This window comes from Castor canadensis, chromosome 15, assembly GCF_047511655.1.
Source record: "Castor canadensis chromosome 15, mCasCan1.hap1v2, whole genome shotgun sequence".
Taxonomy (NCBI): Eukaryota; Metazoa; Chordata; class Mammalia; order Rodentia; family Castoridae; genus Castor; species Castor canadensis.
The window spans coordinates 54,585,042-54,602,488 of record NC_133400.1 but is presented as its reverse complement, the minus strand read 5'-3'; the positions used below and the strand labels follow the sequence as shown (position 1 = coordinate 54,602,488).

General features: G+C 40.3%; 1 long non-coding RNA gene and 1 pseudogene across 1 annotated transcript in view; both read right to left on the bottom strand.

Moving 5' to 3' along the window:
- LOC141417459 (uncharacterized) overlaps window positions 1–17,447 on the bottom strand; it is a 159,382-nt gene that overhangs the window by 104,056 nt on the left and 37,879 nt on the right. Inside the window, exon 2 of the long non-coding RNA XR_012442021.1 lies at window positions 1,127–1,189. This is a non-coding gene — a long non-coding RNA (uncharacterized lncRNA). The remainder of the gene's footprint in view (window positions 1–1,126; window positions 1,190–17,447) is intronic.
- LOC109682192 (solute carrier family 25 member 16 pseudogene) lies at window positions 3,969–4,626 on the bottom strand (annotated as a pseudogene).

Genomic DNA, 17,447 nt, shown 5'->3' with positions numbered 1-17,447 from the left:
TTCTCTTCTTTTTTGTCTTTTATTTCATTTTGCTCTGAAACTCTGTTTACAAATACAAGCATAAATACAAATTGCCTGAATTTTGGGGGGGAAACCATGCTAGAACTTTCCATCTTATTGGATAACCATAACAGCCCTATAAAGTGGGTAGAATTATTTTTGCCACTTACAGATAACAGTGGGTATAGTCACACGGTATCTGACAATAGAGTCTACATCCTGAACTTCTTCTCCAAAGCTTCAGCCTTGCTATTTGTACCCAAATACTGCTCCTTTGCTTGTCCACAAGTGGCACTTTTGGGGGGGCAGTAGAATAAATTAAGGAGAACTTTGCATTATGTTATGACATTTTTATTCCAAATATAAACCCTTGGAACTCTAAGGGCTTATTGTTGGTTGTCAAAACAGAGATTAACAGTCTGAGTCACAGAGTAATTTATTTAGAATTTGCTTCTGTACCCATTGCCAAGTCATTCCAAAACTGGGCCACAGGCGTGGGAATGGCTTGAGTGTCGTCATGATGAGGCAACACGATCCCACCCTGGGAGGCTGAGACCTGGATTCAAACGTTCCCCACCCCCCACCACCAGTGTAGATTGAGTGAGTTGCTCCCCACTTTGTGGTTTTTATCTCCTCCCTGTGCAGATGTCTGATGCAGTCATCTTTCAGGCTGAGCTGCCAACTTTCCCTTCTGGGCATTTTGTCTGGGAGGACAAAGAATTGTTCTCCAAAGTCATGCCAGAACTTTTATTTTTTCTTTCTCCCTTTTGGCATCAGTGTTTTTAAAGGAAACTTGATTCACTTGTCACACACAAAAAAAAACCCCACAAGAGACTGCTGCATCACAGGAGTTGAACACAACCTGTCTCGCGGGATCCTGTTTCAGGGGGTGATCACCCATCATGCTGAAAAGAGAGCTTCTGAGAGAGGCCAGAAAGGCAGCTCCTCCGAGGCTTGGGTGGAACTTCTCTGAGTCCCCAAGGGAACACTCTAGAACAAATGATGTCCTCAAGCACAAGAGTGTCAAATTGTGTCAATCCTGTGAGGTTTGCCCTCTCTAGGATGAAACATACACAAATACACAAGTTAAATATAACGTTACTAAGGTTCAAAAAGCTTTGCATACCTGTATCATCTTAACTCTCTGTTCTCCGAGGTGGACTCCTCCACTGACAAGCAGCAGGTCACACTGTAAGAAGGGAAAAATTATAGAAATTCTTACTTGATAGGTTATTAATGGGGATTAAAGGAGACAAGAGCCATAAATCAGAGACCCTGACACACAGTAGATAAAGTGAGGTGATGAATGAAAAGAACTCTGGACCCAATTACCTGGGTAAAAAAATCTGTTTTTGACAGATTGGGGTACATTATATGACCATCCAGGGCCTTCATCTCCTGGATGCCAATTTCCATTAAAAGGTGGGTCGGAATGAGTGATGACGTAGGGTCTCTTCATGGGGCTGTGTGAGTGCTCACCAGGTTAATAAGAGTGAAGCATTTAAAATCTCCTTTGGCACCATATCCAAGCATCATCATATATTCTTTTTTTTTAAGCATCAACCTGGGGATAAAATTTATTTTAATATCCTAGGAATTCTATAAGACATAGAATGCAAATTTTTTATTTAAAAAACTGTTTGCAGTTCCTCTATATAGATAACATAAGTGAGATACTTATTTCAGACATTTAAATTATCTCAATGTCAGTCATTAGCTATAGTGTGGTCCAGAAATGAGAATATACAAAATAGTTTTAGAAACACATATATTTTTTTATTTGCTGGACACTTACAAATCATACAAATACATATTTAGTTTTTAAAATAAAGACTCTTAAAATGAAACAAACTCATCAATTTTTACTAACATATGACAGAAAAATAAAAACTGATGCAGAAATAACACTTGCAAATTTGTTTTCTAATATCTTAGAAATCATGTCAATACTATAAACCACTATTTTTAAAGATAGAACTTTAACTGTTTCCTGCTCTTATTGATACGTTTAAAATAAAACATAGAAAATGCTATAAACAATACTTAGAATCCTTACATTTTTAAACAACTTTCTTACTATGAAGGATAACATTCAAATCACGTTATATTTTTACTTAAGTTTATAATGCACTAAAATTACTTTATGTGGAAGAACTCATATCATGACTTAATACCTCTGAAACATCCTTTGATATTCCAATATATATTAATGGATATTTCATAGTCCACTTGAATAAATCTTCTAGTATACACCAAATCATCTAACATAAACGTGTGCAGAGTACTACTCTGTTTTTGAGAGGAAGACATTCAGTATTTGTTATTACTGACTTTGGGAAATACATTGACTTTTTTTGTGGTACTGGGACTTGAACTCAGGTCCTTCACGTTGAGCCACTGCACCAGACCTATTTTTGTGAAGGGTTTTTCGACATAGAGTCTCGAGAACTCTTTGTCCAGGCTGGCTTTAACCATGATCTTCCTGATCTCTGCCTCCTGAGCAGCTAGGATTGCAGGCATGAGCCACTGGCACCTGGCTTGAAACACACTGACTTTTAAAAATACATGTAAATCACTCTAGTACCTGGTTAATAACTTTGAGAAAAACTTGATACTTCCTTATTTTTTCAGTCTCTGTTTTTTAAATACAACACTGATTTTTATGAAAAAAATGAAGCAGAGCTAGGGTGTAGCTTAGTGGTACAGCACTTACCTAGCATGTGTGAGACCCTAGGTTCCATTCCCACAATGGCAAAAATAAAAAACTTTTTTTAAAAATGAAGGAAAAAATGATTGTCCTTTTATCCAGTGGAACAGAATTATGACAGAATACTTCCATGTTGGCTGTTTCATAGAGCTTAAACATAATTCAGTTCTCATCATTCTGCTGCACTGTAACCAAGCCTGGTTCTGAATCCTACTAATCGAGGTTAGAGGGCTGGAAAAGATGTTCAGAGGTTGAGCACTTGTCTAACATACTGAAGCCCCAGGTTTGAACACACACACACACACACACACACACACACACACACACACACACACAAAGGATAAAACACCACTGCAAAAGCTAGGGATGTAGCTCATTGGTAGAGTATGCATTCAGCACGTATGAGGCCCTGGATTTGATACCTAGCACTACATTAAAAAAAAAAAAGAAAGAAAGAAAAAGAAAAAGAAAAGAAAATCATGCCAGCCACCTATGGCTCACACCTGTAATCCTAGCTACTTGGGCAGCAGATTCAGGAGAATCACAGTGAAAGCTAGTCCCTGAGTAATAGTTTGTGAGACCCTATCTCAAAAATACTGAGCACAAAAAAGGGATTGTGGAGTGGCTCAAATAGTAGAGTACCTGCTTACCAAATGTGAGGCCCTGATTTCAAACCCTAATACAGAAAAAAAAAAAAAAAAGAAAGAAAGAAAGAAAAAAAAATCACAGTTACAGACTAAGAATGTAACTTAATGGAACTAATGTGGAAGCACACAACAACAAAAATCATGATTACAATTAAAAGTTTGGAACAGAATGGCAAAGCTACCAGCAACCTCTTGAACCCTATTATAAAGTTCCTTCTGCTTCCAGAGAACACTTTAAGATGCTTTCAAATAACCGTGCTGAATAGCCAGCGTTTGCTTAAGAATTTCTTTCAGCATTAAAAGGTATAAGGTTTGGCATCAAAAGTATTTTAATCACTTTTGATTTGTGACTTAGGGCATGCTGGGCATGGTTGGAAGGCTGACGCAGAAGGATCTAGAGTTCCAGGCCAGCCTGGGCTACACAGTGAGACCCTGTCTCAAAAAGCAACAACAACAACAACAAAAAACCAAGTACTAAAATACCAGTGGTTCCTGTGACAAGACAAATATTCCCCGTCAAGTATTGTTTCTCCCATAATTAAGGTAGTATTTTATTTTTATTTTTCCCTCTGAGACTTTATTATGTAAAAGAAACCAAGACTATAAGTTTTTTTTCAGTTGAGGTGACAATGCTGCTTCATAAGGTCATATGTTGTAAAAGCCACTGCTTGAGAGGGAGTGCAGCCAATGTAATTAAGAGATAAGCCACGACAGTCCTTTCCAAACTCCATGCTGCCCATAGACACGCTTCATAGTCTCCCACATGGTAAGGCACTTTTCAAATTCTGGCAGAACAGTTCCTAATTGCTTTTACCAATGAGTTACATCAAATGAGTAGGATATTGTCTGTGCTATTGATCCAGCAATATCACCACAAAGTAAGTTTATGTGAGTTTTCAAAATTAGGACATTAGAATTGTCTGACAAAAGTCTTCCAAGAAGGGGGGAGAATGGGAAAGCCCAAGGTACCAAAAGTAAAGAATGAAACACCTGGATATGGAGCCATTCCTAATCTATATTAGGCATTAGGCCTCTGTAAAATCCAAGGAGACCATCTTCCTTTGCATAAATTAGTTTGGATGCATGCATAATTCCTGTATAGGTAAGCCTTCCTTTCATCTGGAATGCTAGCGGTACTCTAACCACGTCAAGTGGGTAGGTACATGTAACTGCTGTTGTATTGGCCATGGATCCAGCCATTAAATATGTGCACACAATCAGAAACTCCCAGTTTTGTAGTAATGAACATTTTATAATGCTCAAATGCCATCAATTGGATTGCACCACAGGGAAAGATGCAAATCATCACAGCACCATTTCCTTTTATACAATCCAAGGTGTCCTTCCTTTGGGGGGAGCAGCACACAGTGTGGAAAATACTCCTAAATGTTTGTAATGGTGATTGTGAGCTTGCAACAAAACTTACTCCATCCAATGGTGCAACTGTTGTTTTGGCACAGCATCCAGCAGGAGTGCAGTTGGTAGAAGACTCCAAGGGTAGTAGGCCCTACTGCCTCTGATGCCTGTGGCACTGTGGCCAGGAGATCTGCTACTGCCAGGGCCACCACAGCAACCATCAGGACCAGGCCACATAGAGAGCCTCGGATGCCAACTTGCAAGCCTTAGGCCAGGACCATGGCTGGTGAGGGCAGTGACAGTGGGCTGACCACCACACATCATATATTCTTTATAAGAGTTTTCTACCATTATAGTGAACCCAATAGATAGTTTGTATAGATAAATTACAGCTATTCCTTCTATAAACTTCAGCATGCAATCTTTGCTTCTTTAATGTTATAGGCTAGTGCTTAGATGGGTGATTGGAGAGGGACTTAGATAGACATGGTCATCTTTGTCACTGCACAGAACAAGCAGATGGCCATTTAGGTCCAAGCTCAGGAAGAAAAACAATACATACCAAGCACCTACAATGTGCCAGGTACTTTACATGAATAGATATATTTCAGTCCTCACAACAATCCTAAAGATAAATGTACCATAAGCAGAAACAAATGTGCCGAGAAATACTAATTACTCTAAATCACAAAGCAGAGAATAGTAAAACCAGGATCTGAAGACAGGTATGTCTGACCCCAAAAACCCATATTTTCCCCCATCCCCCATATTAGTCAACTTTCTGCTACTGTGGAAAAAATCCCTGAGATAATCAATTTGAAGGGAGGAAAGTTTATTTTGTCTCCTGGTATTAGAGGTTTCAGTCCATGGCTTTGGGCCTATGGCAGCCCAGTACATTATGGCAGGAACACATGACAGAGGAGGACTGTTCACCTCATGGTATTCAGGAAGCAAAGAGACATGGGGGAGACGGTAGGGCTCAGGGTCCCAATATCCCTTTCCAGTGCATGCCCTGCAATGACCTAACTTCCTCCAACTAGGGCCCACCTCCTAAAGATTCCACCATCTCCCAATATTGTCACAAGGGCTGGGGACCAAGCTTTTAATACACAGACCATTAGGGGACATCCAAGATCCACACTGTAGCACTCCACCCTGAGAAGGAACCCAGACTGAAGACACATCAACCAGCTGCTCAGTGACACCCAGTCTTACTTTAACAGGAAGCAAATACTTTCATTCCACATTGTAATATAGATTTGCTGACAGAAATTCCCACTGAAGTGTATCTGACATAAGATCCTTTCCTGATACCAGATTTGGTTGTGGCAGGAACAAAGGGGCACTGGTCCTAGAAAAAGAAGATCGAATTTAGGTCAACACTTGCGACTTTTCTGGTAAGTTTTACTTGCCCCAGAAAACTGTAATTTTTAGTGTTCACTCCTTGTAGAATTACCAGACTTTAAAGAAAAAAAAAACTAGTATTTTTTTTGTGTAAGTGTGTTCCCTGTGATATTGGGGACATACTAAAAAGTTATTTGTCTTTGTAAACTGAAATCCAAATTTAACTGTATTTTATCTGGCAATCTTCATTCCTTAACCTGAAAGTTTTCCACTGAGTATGTCACAGATAGAAGAGATAATGATGCCACTATTAGCCTCCTGACCTCAGAGTAGTAGGCCCAATCAATGCCTTCCTAATCCAGTAGCTCCTAATGAACTTTGAGCTGTACTCATGTATGTCTGGACAGGGCTTAGCAACCACATTCTTTAGAATTCCAAAAAGGACCAATTGACTATGCAAGTGGTTGCCAGTTCTGAGAATCATTGGGATGGTGAAGACAGTGAGCAGGGTGGATCATAACACTATACCCTTAACAAATGACCATAAATTCAGTAGCTTTAAACAGCACCCTGTTGGAGATGTAGCTCAATGATAGAGTGCTTGCCTAGTACTTGCAAAGCCCTGGTTTCAATTCCCAGCACCTTAAAACAAATAAACACATACACACACAAAAAAAAAATGCAAACCAAAAAGCCTTTTTTTTTTTAATCTCACAGCTTCTGTACATCCTACGTCCAGGAAGGTTTACTTCAGTACTCCGTTTAGGGTCTAGCCAAGCTGAAATCAAAGTGTCAGCCAGTCTGCGTTCCTAGGGAGAATTCCCTGTTTGCCCCACTAAATTGGCAGAATTTAGTCCCTTCTTAAGTAATTGTAGCACTGATGTCCCTGTGCCTTTGCTCAGCTTCTCGAGGCCACTACTTCATTGGCTCATAGCTTTGTCTTTCTTCAAAGCCTGTAGCAGGTCATCAAATCCCTCTCCAGCTTCAACCCTCTGCTTCCTCTCTGCTGCATGTCTCTAACTGGATTCTATTTTGCTCTGATGCTAAAAGCTCTCTGCATTACATTTGGCCCATCCAGCTAATCCAAGATAATCTCTTCATTTTAAGGTCAATTGCAATAACCTTAATTACATCTGCAAAGCCCCCTTTTGTATATATCACAGGTAAAACACCAGGGGACAATGGTGACAAGCTCCAAATACTGCCTATACAACAGACTTAGGAAGTTGATTCATTCTGGCTAGCCAGGACTGAACCACTTCCTAAGGGAGAAGAGGAACTTCCCATAACATCAGAGGCTACAACTCTTCACATATCCACTCTGGTGAGACAAAAGAACTTTGTTCTGATTCCAGCTCTGCACTCACCAAATCAAGTCAACTTAGACACCTCATTAAATCTATGGTTAAAAAAATCACATGTTCTTCCTCATATGCAGATTATGACCTAAAACAAATGCAGTGATATTATTGGACATGGGTCACACATGAAGGAGAGAATGCACACCGGAGGAATAAGGAAAGGGAAAGAAACCTAAAACCTAAATGTGGTTGATGTGCTCACTGTATAAGAGTGAATATAGTAAGTTTAAACTGGTAGAGATGAACCAATGTGAGTTAATACACATGTACATGGAAACAACGCTAGGAATCTCTCTGTATAGCTATCTTTATCTCAGACTAGCAAAAACGATATGTCTTTCTTATTATCTCTTATGTTTTCTCTTCAATAAAATTGGAGAACAAGAGGGCAGAACAGGTTGTGCCGAGAAGCGACGGGGAGGAGGGGAGAAGGTGGCCCAAGCAATGTATATACATGTGAATAAATGTAAAAATGATTTTTTAAAAAGCCTATAGCTATATTATCTGTTGAATGCAACACACTGCAGAAGAGTCTGGCTCCTGGACAACCAGAGGCATTACAAAGGCCTGGTCCAGCAGGCCTCCCCGTAGAACACTGGCCTCCCCAGCCCAGCTTTGGTGAACAGCAAGCACCTTTGAGTCCCTGGAGGAAGCTGCAGTCAAGAATTCAGGCTCTGCTGGCCTGCCTTGGCCTTACACATAGCTGTACCTTTAGCCCAGCTGCCTCCATTTACAGGCCTCATTACTGGGGTGACTTCAGCAAAGTTAACTCTGCCAAGATGTCCATACAAAAGGTGGAGTTTTGTCTGCTGTGACTTAGTATACAGTGATTTTCTCTCCTAATCCTTTCCCCCACTCCCTCTTCCCCGCACCCCCCACCCTCTTCTTCCAGAGCCATAAAACTGCAGGAGTGTTTTGCTCAGGATTCCTCAGCAGTGGACATTTGCTGTCATTTGGCTTATTGTTGTCACTGGCTCCTAACACCTGGCATATCAGCTCTCTCCAGCTCCACAGGGCTTGACCTCATACCTCAGACTAGTGGCCCTACCAGTGTGGTGAACTACAGGACTCTTTCCATTTAGTGAATGAATGAGTAAATTTATTCATTTATTTTATGATATTTATTCAGTCCCATTAAGGTTTGGGTTCCAGGGATGCAAAGATGAGTAAGACCTGTTGTGTCACTGACAGGAAGCTTGCATTCTAGTTGAGACATGTGACTGATTCATCACAGAGTAATTCATTCATCAAGTGTTGACTGAAAGCCTAATTTCCTGTCTGGATCTCATATAATCCTTCAGAATAAATGTCTAAGGTAAATTTAATGATTATCTTTATTTTGCAAATCGCTAAACCAATGCTCAGAGAATAAAATATTTTGTCTTGTTTTTGAAAAAAAGGGTCTCTTTATGTAGGCCAGGCTGGCCTGGAACTAGAGATCCTCCTGCTTCAGCCTTCCGAGTGCTGGCACCACAGGTGAGTACCACCATGTGTGGCAAGAATAAAATCTTTTGAGTAAGTATTTTAGGCCCAACTACTAGTAAATGATAGATCGGGATTCAAACTCAGAACACCTGATTTAAACTGAGTGTTCTGTCTCCATCCCAGTTAGAGATAAACTCTCGATAAGGACACAGGGGAAAAGATTGATTTTCCTGGGGTTAACCATGTGAGTTTGAAAAAGTCAAGTGCTATGTATAATAGCTACTACTACTATAATCATAATAATTTAAACTCTTAAAGTTTGTCAAAGATTTTTAAAAGTTCCAAGTCATCCATAAGCCATTGTGCCACCTGGCTTCTATCTGAGATGGAAAGTTCCCTGTTGTCCCTGTCACGGATCTCATAGCTTGTCTGAGCTATGTGCTGATGACAGCAGCTCTTAAGTCCATGGAGCAAATGGCCTTCCCTGAGAGGATGTTTGGAAAGTCTGTCTTTACATAATGACCCACAGACACAATGATCTCAAATATGCTGGTTTTCTAATGAGGCATTTAAGGATTACTGTCATGTAGACATAAAGAAACCCAGTTATTCACTGGCTTGAAGGGGAAAGCTAAATGTGGGTGTTTGCAGAATGCCAAGTAACAATAAAGGGTGCAGCCCAGTTCAGAGCTAGGAGAGCAAATGTGAGCATGATGTAATGGTCTCCTCCCCGAAATTCTTCCTCCCAGTTTCCATGAGGGTGAAGGAAGGCATTGGCAAATATTTAAGATAAGTGCTCTTGTCTGTGTTCTGGAGCTGTGTGTTGACAGAGATGGACGCTAGAGAGGCCGGCCTTGGCACGAGCCCATCCCAAAGTGGCTTCTACCACTCAGTTCTCAATCCTTTCTCCTTTCCAGGTTCCTCATGAAAAAAAAAAAAAAAAAAAAAAAAACAGCAGTCTGTGTAGACCCCTGAGGCCTGTCCCTTCTGCCCCCTGGAAAATTCTGCAGCCACACAACAAACATAATTTTCTTATCTCAGATTGCCCTGAGATGGACTTAAATCAGCCAGACCAAGAGACTGTTTACAATACTCTTTCCTTTTTTATCTCTATTCTTTCTAGACAATAAAGCTTCAAAGTGCAAACACAGAAAACCTGCAACATTGAGTTGCAGCCAAATCATCACCTCACTCAACTTCTGCCTTTCCAGTTATTAAACAGGACTAACATAAGCATTTATTATCTGAAGTCTTATACAATACCTTACATTGATTGGAGATGAAGCCTGGAGAACTACAACATAACATGAAACTCCTTTTAGATGCTGAATAGTAATAGTAATTATTGGGATACCCATTCATTTGTGTTTTCCCTCTTAATAAACATTTATTGAGTGTCTACTGCATGCAGAACCGTCTCCTGAGCACCCATGAGGAGACAGAGACACTGTTTCAGCAACTTCCAGAATTTATCATCTACTATTTAAAAAAAGCAGATTACTGACAGGAAGAGCTAATAGGTGCCCTTGGTGTTGGTTCTGAGCAATATGTCACAAATATGCCATACCTATGTGTGCATAAGCTAGCTTCATTGCATATGCCTCTTAAGCCACCAGAGAGGAAAGGCCCTACCAGACCCCAGCCCCCACATTGGGCTTAATGCATAGGGAGAATTTGGTGTCTGCCAAAGGTCCACAGAGTTAATTTCAAGTCTGTTAGTGGGCACTTTGGGGCTTTAAGTACAGTCATTTTTAATTCATGAGATTCAAAGGAGACACAAAATGGATGGCTCTTCAGCCTTGACAGGATGTTCTGGGAATTTGGGGCAGAAGCATTTGGTGAGAGAATGAAGGAGCCAGGACTCTGCTGGGGGGAAAAAGTGATGACTCACCCTGCCTTGGAGGGGCAGGAAACAGCTGATGCTTTTGTTGTTGTTCCTGGTGGGCCCGAATTCCCTAGGGAGGTTGCATTAGGATTTTGGCATGAATTTAACAGGCAGCTTTTTCTGTCTCTTTCTTGGATTATCCTGGGAATTGAGGGAAAAAAGGAGCTCAGCAATAGGACAAGTGCAGGGAGACAAAATAGAAAGGAAAGGAGGTGCTCTGCCAGGTCATCCTCTCAAACTAAGCCATCAACTCCCAACTTAGAGCCTTCTAGGATGCTAAGTGGAACCAGGAGGAGCACACAACACATAAGGAATGATCTCCTCGCTGTGGAATCTGAGTTTGCTTTGGAGCTAAGAGCGCTTGGGGAGAAAACCCCAAGGCTGAGCTTCCTAGGAACTGCTAGCCTAGGCTAGGCTAAGCTTCCCAGGAACTGGATCGTATGGCCTGGCCTCTCCAGGCACCTGAATTGGACTTTGGGCTTATCCATTGTGACCTTCTTTGTGTCTCCAAATCCTCAACTGTAAAATAAAGTGAATGATAAAAGCCACCTGTAGGGTTGTTTGTGAGGACTAATGAATCAAAACATTATGAAGCCCCTAGAATGAAGTGTGACTCAGGGTAAAAGCTTAATAAATGTTTAGCTATTTTTATGAAGGAGTCAAGAGGAAGACATGTGTGATCACCAGCAAGCTCATAGACATTGGTTATTAGGTTACAGTTGGAGGGAGGGAACCTGATGTTTTCCTCAGTTTTAAGAAGCTCCTGCAGGAAGTGACTCTGTACCTGTTGAGTTCAACCTTGATGTCCTGGATGCAATTCTTTCCTTTTTCTAAACCTCAGGGTGTGTACCTTGATTGTCTAGACCAGTGCTTCTTAAATGTGAATGTCACACAAATTATCTGGGGATCTTTGTAAAAAACAGACTCACTAAGCAGATTTGGGGAGCTGAGGTTCTGCCTGTCTTACAAGCTCCCAGGGGATGCTGGTGCTGTTGGTTCACAGACTCTGAGTATGAATGATGTAGCTAGCATGGAGTCTTCTGCACTGTCCAATATAGTACCCACTCAGCCAAGGGCATCTTTTAGCTCCTTCTTTCCAGTACTCTTCTTGTTTTAAGTAGTAGATGCTAAATTCCACAAGGACTGAGATATAACTATGGAACACTTGAAATAAGGCTATTGGTAACTGATGTTTTAATTTTATTTAACTGAAGTGTTAATAGACACATGTGCTTATCTGAATCCTTATGCTCAGGAGCTCAAGATCATAATTCTGATCCTTGTTAAGAGTTATAGTCACAACTATATTTAGAACCACATATGTCTTAGATAACAATGAGGGCTGAGCAAAAAAAGTGTATAATTCTACCCAGGCCTTCTATACACCCAGAAAATACAGTCAACACGTGTGCTCTGACAACTATAAATGTCAGTAAGATAATCTTATTTGCAGATAAACTTCCTAGTGGAGCAATAGATTGAGTTATTTCTCTCACCTCCAAACTTGGGGCTGGAGCCACTGTTTGCAGTCTCTGTGTTGGCAAAGGAAAAATAAAGTGTTTAATTACCATGAATTCTATAATGTCCTTAGGCCATGAGTTCCACTTCTCAAATGTTTCCCTCTCATGCCCCTGATAGCTCTACACATAATCAAAACGGACATTCTCAACTTAAAAAATGAGAGGAATTGAATGAACTCAAACAAGACTAAAGGTGTTTTTGTGCTGTGAGGAGAAATGATAGCACAGACACTTGAAATGTTTGATAAATAGCAAGTGTTCTCAGAATGAAAATTATATCCAAGACTTGGGTTTTCTTCCAGGTTATTCCAAATGGTCTTTGACTTCTGCTCATGCTTTCTTGAATGTGGTGGACATTTCAAGCATCCTGGATGGATGGTGAGGAGCCTTACACCCGTATCAGTGACAAATAACAGAGCTAGACTCTGAATAGATGCCTGGCACTTCAGAATTGATATAAAGGAGAAGCCAGTTCCATTTTCCACTACACCTTGCTGAGAAATATGACAATATTCATACTTGCTCTTGATGCTACATGTAAAAGATCATTTGGGGTCTGGATCTGTGACTCAAGTGGTAAAACACTTGCCTACCAAGTGTGAGACCCTGAGTTCAAACCCCAGTACTACTCAAAAAAAAGATAATTTTTTTCCAAGTTACTGTACTGATTTTATGAATGACTTCCTTTTTTTGATAGTTTGCATTTTTACTATGTGAATATTTGCAGATATACTGACTATCCAATATATGCCAAGGTATATGTGTTAAAAAGCATGTGTTGTGCTGGGCACCAGTGGCTCACACCTGTAATCCTAGCTACTCAAGAGGCAGAGATCAAGAGGATCACGGTTCGAAGCCAGCCCAGGGAAATAGGTCAGCGAGACCCTATCTCGAAAAAACCCTTCACAAAAAAGAAAGGGCTGGTGGAGTGGCTCAAGTTGTAGGCCCCGAGTTCAAGCCCCAGTACCAAAAAAAAAAAAAATACATCTTGAATAAAAATTATATGAATTTTGTTCAAAGACAAAATCAAGTTTCCTGTCATAGTGAATATCAAAAAGGAGCCTTGGGGAAAAGGATGATCTAATACTATTTTGGTTTCTTTACAGCACCTTTTAGAGTTGTATCTTTGCACTGTGAATTCCATTCTTAGGAAAACATATTCACAAAAACACATTGTTGAGGAAAGAGTAGAAAGCAGGACAAAATAAAAGCAGATAAGTAGCCAAGGACTTGGGAAATATAAGAACTGAGGAATAAGAATCAAGATGTGGATTTAATACATAATGAAACCTGAGCGAATAAACAAGAGAAACCATGATCATTTAATACTTTTTTTTAGCTCACTGCTATAACTAAGAGGGTTCAAATTGAAAGATGTTGAAATACACAATACCAGAAAGATAAAGATACAAAAACGTTGGTCCTTAAATTCTTCAAGTTTGTGAACTATGGGATAAAAAGAAATTGTCTACATGGCAACCTAGACTTGAAATGTTAAAAATTCACAGTAACAATTGTTTTCTTTATTTATGTCAATGCCTAGATTGCTTCCTTTTTCATGAAGCTAGTGAATAGACCTTTGTCTGGAGTGTTCTGGACACACAGCTTTTGTCGGTAACTCCCTGAGGAATGGGGAGGAGGCAGCATGTGTGTTAGGTAGAGATAATATAAAGTAGTTTAGAACACAGAATGGTTCTTAATTCAACTACATATTTTTTGTTAGAGTCCTGACTAAGTCCCAAGTCTGGGAGTCCAACTAAACATATTTTCCAGAAAGCATTCCTGCATCCATATGAAGGTCAATGCTAAGCCTTCTCCTTTCCGTATTGGAATGATTTGTCATGATACATTTCCATTGCCCAAGACAGTGAGTGATACTGTAATTCTCTAGCCAGATTAATATTTGTGAAATGTGAACAAAAAGAGAAAAAATGACATAAAAAGGAACCACAATTTAGATTTAATCACTGACTAATGAAAGAAAATATGGTACCAGTTGGCAGGATTCTTTAGGCTGAACTGATAGAATCCCGAAATCAAACTAACCAGAGCTAATAGAAGACATTAGTCAAGTATACCACCATGTGTAATGGAGAGAAATGAGGCAGTGTCTCAAGAAGGGATGGATCCAGGATCTAAGATCCTTCTGCTGAGTCCTTTCTTTCCTTACTCAGTCCAGCAGGCAGCCTTAATCACAACCATGTTTCTGCTCCAAGCACAGTGGTCACCCAACAAAGAGATGGAACTACTCTTTATTTTCCCCCAAAGCCTTAGGACCTCAGGAAGGGTACTACATACTGACTCTCGAATCTCTGCTACTCCTGAGTGGGTAATTTCCCTTTCCTCCAGGATCCCTAGAAATGACAGGCAAGGCTTCTGCCCACCCCTTAAGGAAGCTCCGGTCCTTTCCTTAACCTGCTGAATCCTCTTCGCCTTTCAGGGTCCAGCCCAAGTCTGTGGGATCTTGCTCAATTCTTCTACCCCAATTAATCCCTTCTTCCTCTGTTTGCCCCCAGCATTTTGTCTTTGCTGCTAAGTATGCTATTAATATTTGATACTCCTCTATACAGTACAAAAGCTAAAATAGTCAGCTTTGGTACCTAGCAGGAACTTCATAACTGCACACCATATTGAACCCCACAATTGGAATACCAGACCTCCCAGGACACCTCGTACAAATGACCTCAACAGTGACATGTCTAGGGATTGCCCCAGAAAGCTTGTATCCATGTCCTTACATCGAATCAAACAAGGAGACAGCTTGTTTGATCCATCTTTCTTGATAGGAAAAGAATTAAAATAATGACTCAAAGAAACATTGAAAAGACAGTACCATTTTGCTTTCTTTTCCATCTTCTCATTCATGTTGAATAGCTAAGCACCAGGTTTTGACCTTCAAAGGCTTGTACTGGCTCCTAGCTCATCAACTTCAAGACACTGTTTGATCTTAACTTGATCAGGAGCCACCTCTCTCTTTGTTAAATTTCAAAGAGAAGGATGCAGGAAAAAAGCATCCTTTGAAACTTGTTTTTTTCTGTGATGGCTGAAAGTTTCCAGTGAGAAACAATAAACTAAGATAAAACAATCCAACTTCAGCCTTTATCATCAAAGCCCCCTCTCATCATCTGTTGCTCTTGCATCCTCCAAACAGCCAGTGCTGTCTTCTGTCCTCTTCTGGCACTGGCCACCAATAGGGTCAGACATTGCCCCAGAAGCTTTAAAGATTATCGGAGACAGAGCAATACACTCTCCCCTTGTTAGGAGCTGGACAGGGGGCACTGTTCCCTGGCAAGGACCCATGAGGCATGGGGTACCTTCCCTCTGAGCTACCGTCACTATTGTTCCCTACATTGAAGCAAGGAACTGTGGTTTCCCAAAGTCATTGTGCTGGAGGACTTGCCTTCCCTTAATGCTGTGTGCCTGGAGCTTGGTACTATGGGTTTCCAGGGGCCCCTGTAACTGGATGCCTTGCCTAGGGAGGCAGGACTCTGCCCTGGGAGCAAAAGTCACCTCTTGGCTTCTGGCAATTTTTGCCCTGAGCATTCTAGTCTGTCTTTGTGTCTAACTATTCAGGTTAAATTGCTTTTTGTCCATAGATAGCATTTCTAACAGTGTCGTTCTTGGTGGACATTAAGTAAGCACAATATAAACAGTACTGTAGGGCAGAGTCAGTTAGCATTTATGTTTAATTTGGTGGAGTTTTTGTTTTGTTTTGTTTTGTTTTTATTGTTGTCTGGTTGAATCATAATCTTTGACTATTTAGCAAAGAACAAAAAGGGAGCAGTTTCCTACTCTACTTTATAACAAATTCTAGGCCTCTAACCTCCTTCACAGTCCAGGGGATCAAATTTCAGAGCCAAAAGATTAGATTTAAATAGAAAAGAATACATTCAAAAAAAGACAGAGTGAGACTCTATTTTTAAAAACTGAAACTTAACTTGACTTAAAAGAGACTCTGTGCAAAACTGCCGACGAAGATTATCAAATTCTTATTCTCTTAGTTCTATTTTGGATAAGAGAAGTCCAGATTTCTCTTCAGAATATGAATTTTGACACCATTATTAGTTGAGCTTTGTATTCTCTTTCACTGTCAACAAGCAATTTTGTTTTCTGTATACTTATAACTTATTTATACAGAAGGCATTCTGTGAAGACAGACTTCTGCTTACCAAGCATAGCTTGAGAGCACATTATATTCTGGAATTCTCTTACCTTCTTTCTAAGACTGAAGACAGTTACAATGATGGAACAGTTCAAGGTTCTTAATATGGCTCATTACTTTAATAAGAAAAAAAGATCATTATGGACATAGTAAAGGCAAGAAAAAGAACTGCCTATTGGAGTGGTCATTTCACAGACTTTTATATCAAAGTTTTCTTAGTATTTCACATTTTTCTGACTATTAGACTAAAATTATATTAATATTTCAAAGGAAATTAATGTTTTTATTTGTTTGTTTGATTGGTGGTGGTGCTGAGATCAAACTCAGGGCCTTGTACACGCCCAGCATGTGGTCTACTACTGAGCAACAGCTCCAGCCTTTTGGAAATTATAGCTTAAAACAAATGAAGGGCTGGAGGCATGGCTCAAGTGGTTGAGTGCTTGCCTAGCAAGCTTGAGACCCTGAGTTTAAACCCCAGTACCACAAAAAATATATATTTTAAAAAGAGATTGAACATCACATGAACATGGGTTTTTCTTTGTAGAACCAATCTGGTCTATAAATGGCAGTGAAGTCACTTGTCTGTACAATACGCACCTTTGAAATTCCTGAAGATCCAATTTAAATGCTCTTCTTTACATCCTTTCTAATATCCCTTTACCTCCAGCCAACCCTACCTCATACACGGTTGCGAACTCCCAACACAACATCCCCTTCTATAAACTCTTTATTCCAACTTATCTTATACTAAAGTCCTCTGTGTGAAGTCCTGTGTTAATCAGCTTTCTGTCACTAAGACAAAATATCTGAGATCATCGACTTAAAAGGAGTAGAGGTTGGGGCTGGCAGAGTGGCTCAAGGGGTAGAGCACATGGCTAGCAACTTTGAGACCCTGAGTTCAACTGACAGAACTGAAAAAAAAAAAGATAAAGGAGAAGAGGTTTACTTTGGCTCATGTTTTCAGTCCACGGTCTTCTGGTCCTGTTTCTCCGGGCCTGTGGCACACAGTACAGCATGGAAGGATCATGTGGCAGAAGCCT